This window comes from Microtus ochrogaster, unplaced genomic scaffold, assembly GCF_000317375.1.
Source record: "Microtus ochrogaster isolate Prairie Vole_2 unplaced genomic scaffold, MicOch1.0 UNK65, whole genome shotgun sequence".
In the NCBI taxonomy this organism is placed as follows: Eukaryota; Metazoa; Chordata; class Mammalia; order Rodentia; family Cricetidae; genus Microtus; species Microtus ochrogaster.
This window is the reverse complement of record NW_004949163.1, coordinates 1827129-1834150: the sequence shown is the minus strand read 5'-3', so window position 1 is coordinate 1834150 and position 7022 is coordinate 1827129.

Sequence of the window (7022 nt, the reverse complement as noted above, 5' to 3'; positions counted from 1 at the left end):
ATATTTGGTTTCTAGCCATATTTAAAGGACAGTGAGCTTATAATTCGCAATCCTAGAGAAGCTAAATGAGAACGTGAATCCAAAGACAAACATATAGGCATCCCCCTGAATATTAACCTTCATCAGGCGATGAAAGGAGACAGAGACAGAGACCCAAATTGGAGCACCGGAAAGTATTTTTTTTTAATGGGAACTACCATTTGACTCTGCAATTCCGCCTCTGGGTAAACCTAAATGAATTGCAACTACTATCTACACTCTAATATTCATTGAAGCCTTGTTTAAATAAGCAAATAAGAAATTTCCTAAGTATCCACTGACAGAAAAATGAGTGAAGAAAATGTGACATAGGTATAAACATACACATAAGGTAAAATGTCATTTAGCCGTAAAGAAGCAGCAAAGGGCACTACATTATGTAAAAGAATTCAGACGATGACAGAGACAAAAATCATATCATGTCAGTTTATGCAGAATCTAAAAATTCAAACTCACAGAAACTGAGAATAGGGTGGAACGGGAGCCAGCAGCCACACTGAGGAGTGGGAAATGCTGACGAAAGGGTCTACATTTTAGTTACAGGATGAATACGTTCTTGATATCCAATGCACAGCAAGATGATTATCATGACTGACTGTGGGTTATAGTCTTAGAAACTTCTGAGAGCAGATCTTAAATGTTCTCACCAGAAAGGGGGATGGTAATGGTTAACTAACTTAAGTTTGGTACTAATTTCATGGCATATACACATATCAAATCATCTCATTGTTTACACTAAATACATATATAGTTTTATTTGTCAATCATGGGTTCAATAAAGCTGGAGTGGTGTTAATTAGATAATTAATCACCTGCTACCCTACCAGTCACCCTGACTACAACCTCAGGGTCTGAGACAGCATGATTCAGCAAAGCCACTTCTGAATTACTGACCCAGAGGAACTGTATGGAATGAGGAACGTTTCTTGTTGGTTTAAGCTACTACATGTTGGAGTGGTTTGCTATGCAGCAGGATCTAACTAATAAGTACTTTCTGTGCTTACTGTGTTGATATTTTAAAGAAATTTTTCAGAATCAAGAAGAAATTGGTCAAGAAAATAATCATTTTAGTTGGTTTCTGTGAATAAAATTATGCTAACATCACAAAGTGAATTTGAAAGTTCCCCTCTTTTGTACTGCTGGAGTTTCTAAAAGATTGGTATTGTTTGTTCCTCAAATATGTGTGAGAATTCAACCAGAGATGCCCTGGGCTGGGAGTTTTCTCGGTGAGAAAGATTTTTAGGAGCTAAATCAATGCTGTTAGATAATGTGTCGCTCTGCTTCTCTCTTTTCTTCTTGCACTGCCAAGTCTTATCTTCTGTACTTGTGACCAGTGGAAGGATCCACTTGGTAGCATTCCTCTTCTGAACCCCCTGCACATGCAACTAGTGTCTGCTAGGCAGCAAACAACTTTTGGATCGATTCCCTTTTTGAAGACTCTGTCTTTAAAGGCCAAAATACATATGGCTTCTTACTTGCTCTCCAGAGACCAGTACCTAGCTAGCAGCCAAATCACAGTGCTAAAGTAGTCACTGTTTTGAAGAAAATGCAGATCCCCCAAGGTGACTTCAATATATCAATTCGATACCTTGTCCGTCATATCTTATCTGGACAACTGTGTTCTCCCTCAGTCTTTTGTATACTGTCACCCACTTTCTCTATGGTGATGAAAATAGACTCTGCTGAGAAAATTGGAAACAGAGAGAGAATCTGGGACCAGAGAATAAAAAGGGAGCTTTTACTTTTGCAGGTGTTATAGCCTAGGTTCACGAGAGCACCAGGATGCAAGTGTCAAACCACCATGACAGGATGCAGGACTTAGGAGAAGGAAAGCTCATGATTTCTCAAAGTGTCCCCAAAGCCTCTCCAACTATCTCAAAATTTTTCTTTTAAATAATTTCCCAGTGCAAACATTAATTCCTCTTTAATTCCAAACTGAGGGCCTCAAACTCCAGACATTACTACTTTTCCCTCATCACAGTAGGATCCTGCATCTTCCCAGGCTGCTGATGTAATTCCCCAGTAACTACAACCAATGGAACAGGTAAAGTAGTTTCATGCTTTAGCAGGCATCTTTGGGGGTACAGTCTCAATTGTGATAGGCCAGCACAAGCTTTACAAGGGTCTCAGAGACCTCCAGGGAGGAAGCCCCACCCACCTTTGCTGGCCTGGCCCTGCCAAGAGGCTCCCAGGAAGGATGAAGCACCCAAACAAAGCCAGTATGTTCTTACCTGTCGCCTCCGCAAATTAGAGACTGCAGCTCCTGGCTTGACATGTGAAAGGAGATTAGGAAAATGGGAGGGAGAACGAGAAGATGAAAGCAAATGTGGAAGAAGACAGCTCAACACCACAAAGTGGCAAGGGAAATGCCTGATAACAGGGAAATCAGGCCTGGTTTAGAAGGCTTCCCATTTCTCCCTCTAGGTTTTCATCAGCCTTTTGAGATATCCTCTCCTGCGCAGGAAGAGCCACTACAAACAAAAAATGAATCTCTGTGTCTTGTAGCCTGAGCCAAACCCCTCCCACCCAGCTTCAAAGGCTGAGCAATGCAGCCTTTCAGAGGACGTGAAAACCACACACACACACACACACACACACACACACACACACACACACACACACACACACACCTCTGAATCTATCTGTCCTTGCTTGGAACCAGCTTTCCTTCTAGATGCAGAGAGCATATGATAATTAAGAGCAAAGAGAATAAGGTCTTAGAATTTTTCACATGGTTCAGGTTCCAGATCCAGACCTACAAGTTTCTCAGTAAGATAAACTTACAGATACCCAAGGCCACACTCCCGCTTCACCCTCCCCTACACCACCTGCCTGTACCACCCATGAATTCAGTCATAGAAGCTGACATGAGAATTCAGATAGCAACCATTAAGAGTTTGGGAAGGTCATTATAGTATATCTATATTTCAGACATATTTATCTTGTAGTCTATATGGCCTGAGGTGAGATCTGTATTGGTGAGATCTGTATTGTCTCCTTTGTAACAATAACTGATCTGGGCTGAAATTCTTTCTATACATGTAAATAACCTGTTTATATAAAATCACACACACACACACACCACTTTAGTATCTATTCATAATTCTTTTGAAATTTTTATCATGCGCAGAAATCCTCAAGGTCCAGAAAAAGGTATCTTATCCCCTTGGAGCTAGAGTTGCAGTGGCAGCTGTGAGCTGCCTGATGTGTGGACTGGGTACCAAACTCTGGTCCTGTGCAAGAGCAGCAAGCACTGTCAACCACTGAGCTGTCTCTCCAGCCCTCTATTCATAAGTATTACCTAAACTATTATTGCTATGATGGTTAAAAGGTAGTGACTTTCTCATCCTTATTGGGCCTTCTAGACCCAGCTATATGTGTCTTGTAATATGATGCGGGATGCACTGTGGACATAGCATCGCTTTCATGGTATTTTATCAAAATCATATAGCTTCATTCTATTCATGAGGAAATGCCAGACATACTCATATTGAGAAACATTCTACAAAGTTACTGATACAAATTCTTCAAAAGTGCAGTATATGAGAGGTAAAGAAAGCACAAGTAACTATTTCACATTAACAGAAGTCTGCAGCAGGATTAACAAATACCCAGAGACGATATTAGCGTTCAACCTGAAGGTCAGAAAAGCAAAACAGCCAGCCACTGTCTCTTACCTCTACCTCAGTCCACAATGGCAATTCTGCCTCCAGGAATCTCACTCAGTCTGAGATTCTGTATGAAAGCTGTCTCCTCCCATCTTATATTCCTCTCTAGTTCTGGGATTAAGGGTGTGTACCACTACCACCAGTTTCTATGGCAAGCTAGTGTGACTACTGGGATTAAAGGTGTGTGTCATTGCTGCCTGGTCTGTAAGGCTGACCAGTGTGGCTGTTTTACTCTCTGAACTTCAGGCAAGTTTTTTTTACTAAAATACAAATGAAATATCACTACAGAAGAATGAAGGAGAAATGAGTGATCCTGAGTTGGAAGAAAGGATTAATATAAATGTCCACTTGACAGTTTAAATCTATAATGCCCTCCAGAATTCATGTGTTAAGCACTTTTCCATTGATGATGGAACTATTTTGAGGAAGCTATGGACATATGGAAAGTAGTGCCTAACTGGTGGAAATGGATCAATAGGGACATGTCTTAGAAGGTGATGCTCTGGCCCCTGGGTACCATGATGTGCAGAGCCTCTGCAAAATCCAACAACAATTAAACAAGGTGGAGAGCCCAGAAATGAACTCATACATACATTATCACTAATTTCTCAATAATGGCCAAGGAGACCAAAATGGGAAAAAGAATCTCTTCAATAAATGATGCAGAGAGAGCTGGAGAGGTGCATGCAAAAGACTGAAATATATTGTTTATTTTAATTAAATAAAACTCAATTTAAAATGTATTAAAAATATAAATATAAGCTAGGTATGATAGAGCCTGTCTGCCAATGCAATGCCCAGGAGGCTAAGGCAAGAAGATGGTGAATGTGAGGGCAAACTAGGTTACACAGAGAAAATGTATCAAAAAATAACCCTAAAAACTAAACCGAAGACCTAAAATGATTTTTGTAAACCCTAGGAAAGAACATAGTGCAGAAACACCTTCATAGATAACTTGGGGGAATATACCGAGAAGCTTAGGCAGCAAAAGGAAAAATAAAAGAATGGTAGTATATCAAACGGAAAAATATCTGTGCAGCAATCAACAAAATGAAGAAACAAACAACAGATTAGGAGAAAAATATCTAAATCTATATATCTTTTAAGGGACTAATATTCAAATTAGATAAGAAACTCATAATACAATAGCAAAATAAAAATGAGTAATCAATTTTAAAAGTGGAAAGTGAACTGGATAAATGTTTCTCCAAAGAAGACTAAAGCTAGCTATAAAGTATTATGAGAAAGTGCTCAATATCATCAGAGAAAGACAAATCACATGTATAGGCCAGAGGACAACTCTGTGGAGTTGTTTCTCTCCTTTCACCTTTATGTGGGTTCCAGGATTGAGCTCAGGTCCCCAGGCCTTTATCCACATGAGTTATCTTACTGGCCAAGAAAGAGGAGCTCCTCCAATGTACTCTCAAACTTCAATTATATAATTTACAAGTAACTCAAAAACTTGTGAAAATTTTAATGCTGTTTCTAGGTAGCCAGATTATAGATTTAATTCTTTGGGTAATCTATTTGTGAATGACCCTGAAGGTAATCATAAAATGATAATACATAATTTTGGCAACGCTCAAATGTGAATTTTATATGATTATGAAGTCAGTACTTGTAATTGAGTTACTAAATTAATCGGTCTAGCCAACTAATCACAGTGTAACTCGATGACACTGTTTTCGATATTTGATTTTTTATTAAATAATTTGTAAAATGGGATAATGTGGCCATTTTTACCACAAAACAATTTTATTCTAAGCAGTAATTGTTGTTTTTTTTAATATTTATTTATTATGTATACAATATTTTTTCTGTGTGTATGCCTGCAGGCCAGAAGAGGGCACCAGACCTCATTACTGATGGTTGTGAGCCACCATGTGGTTGCTGGGAATTGAACTCAGGACCTTTGGAAGAGCAGGCAATGCTCTTAACCTCTGAGCCATCTCTCCAGGCCCTAAGGCAGTAATTGTATGTTGGAGATTTCAGAATTTCTTAACACATGCCCTTGCGAGTATCAAAGACCTGCAAAATATTAAGAAGTCATACAGTTTAATCTGTTATTTCATCTAGTTTTGCAATGTAAGCCACAGTCAGTATGTTTGAACTTCCAAAGTTGCAATACTTTTTAAACAACAAGAACTCTATAATAAAGTCTATGATCAATTAATATTTCTAGGAACATATAAATGCTACAAACCCAAAATTGTTCTGGCCAAATTAAGCTTTTGAAAAACGAGTCATTGATCCCCTGTGACAATGCATTCAAGGCTACTTCCCACATTCTCTTCTATCAGGTTCAATGTAACTGACTTTATGTTAAGGCCCTTGATCCACTTGGACTTGAGCTTTGTACAAGGTGATAGATATGGATCTATTTGCAATATTCTACATGTTGGTATCCATTTATGCCAGCACCATTTGTTAAAGATGTTTTCCTTTTTCCATTGTACCTTTTCGGCTTCTTTTTCAAAAATCAGGTGTTCATATGTGAATGGACTAATATCAGGGTCTTCAGTTTGATTCCATTGATCCACGTGTCTGTTTTTGTGCCAGTACCAAACTGTTTTTATTACTGTAGCTCTATAGAATGCCAGTAGCACAGACACTAACACTAAGAGCAACAATCAATAAATGGGATCTCCAGAAACTGAGATGCTTCTGTGTTGGGAGCTGACCCTCAGACTCTAAACTTTCTATGACTTCTTGCCTGCTGAAGTAAACAATTTGTTTTCTATGCTCGAAGATGCTCTGAGCATGAAACCCTCATGAGTTCCTGATAACAACGAAGTGGTTTCTGGTGGGCTTGCAGTAGAAAATCCGGAAAGCTAGGGTGTGGCCACTAGTCAAGGAGAGCACTATATAAGCTGCCTAGGAATGTAATAAAATTTGTATTTTTGCTTCAAGAGTGAATCATGTCTCTGTGTGTTCTTTAATCCCCAGGCCCTTGCCCAACTGCCATTCCAGGAGGTGCAGGAGCCAAAGGTGGAGGCCCCGCTGGGATGGGGACCTAGGGACACTTCTGAGGGACACCCTCCGGAAGGCCAGCCAGCAGGTAAGTAATAAAGAGAAGGTGACAGGGTAAATTGTAAGGATGGGGGCAGAGTCTTCCAAGTCTGCTCTCGTAAATGAATTTCGGGTACTACTGAAAAAAACAGAGTACCTGGATTAAAATAAAAACAGTTGAAGAATTGATGGAAACCCTAGGTGGGGTTAGTCCATGGTTTCTACAGGCAGGCATCTTGAACATTCCTGACTAGAAACATGTTAAGGCAGATTTACAAAAGGAATTGGGGGACAAAGGAAGGACCT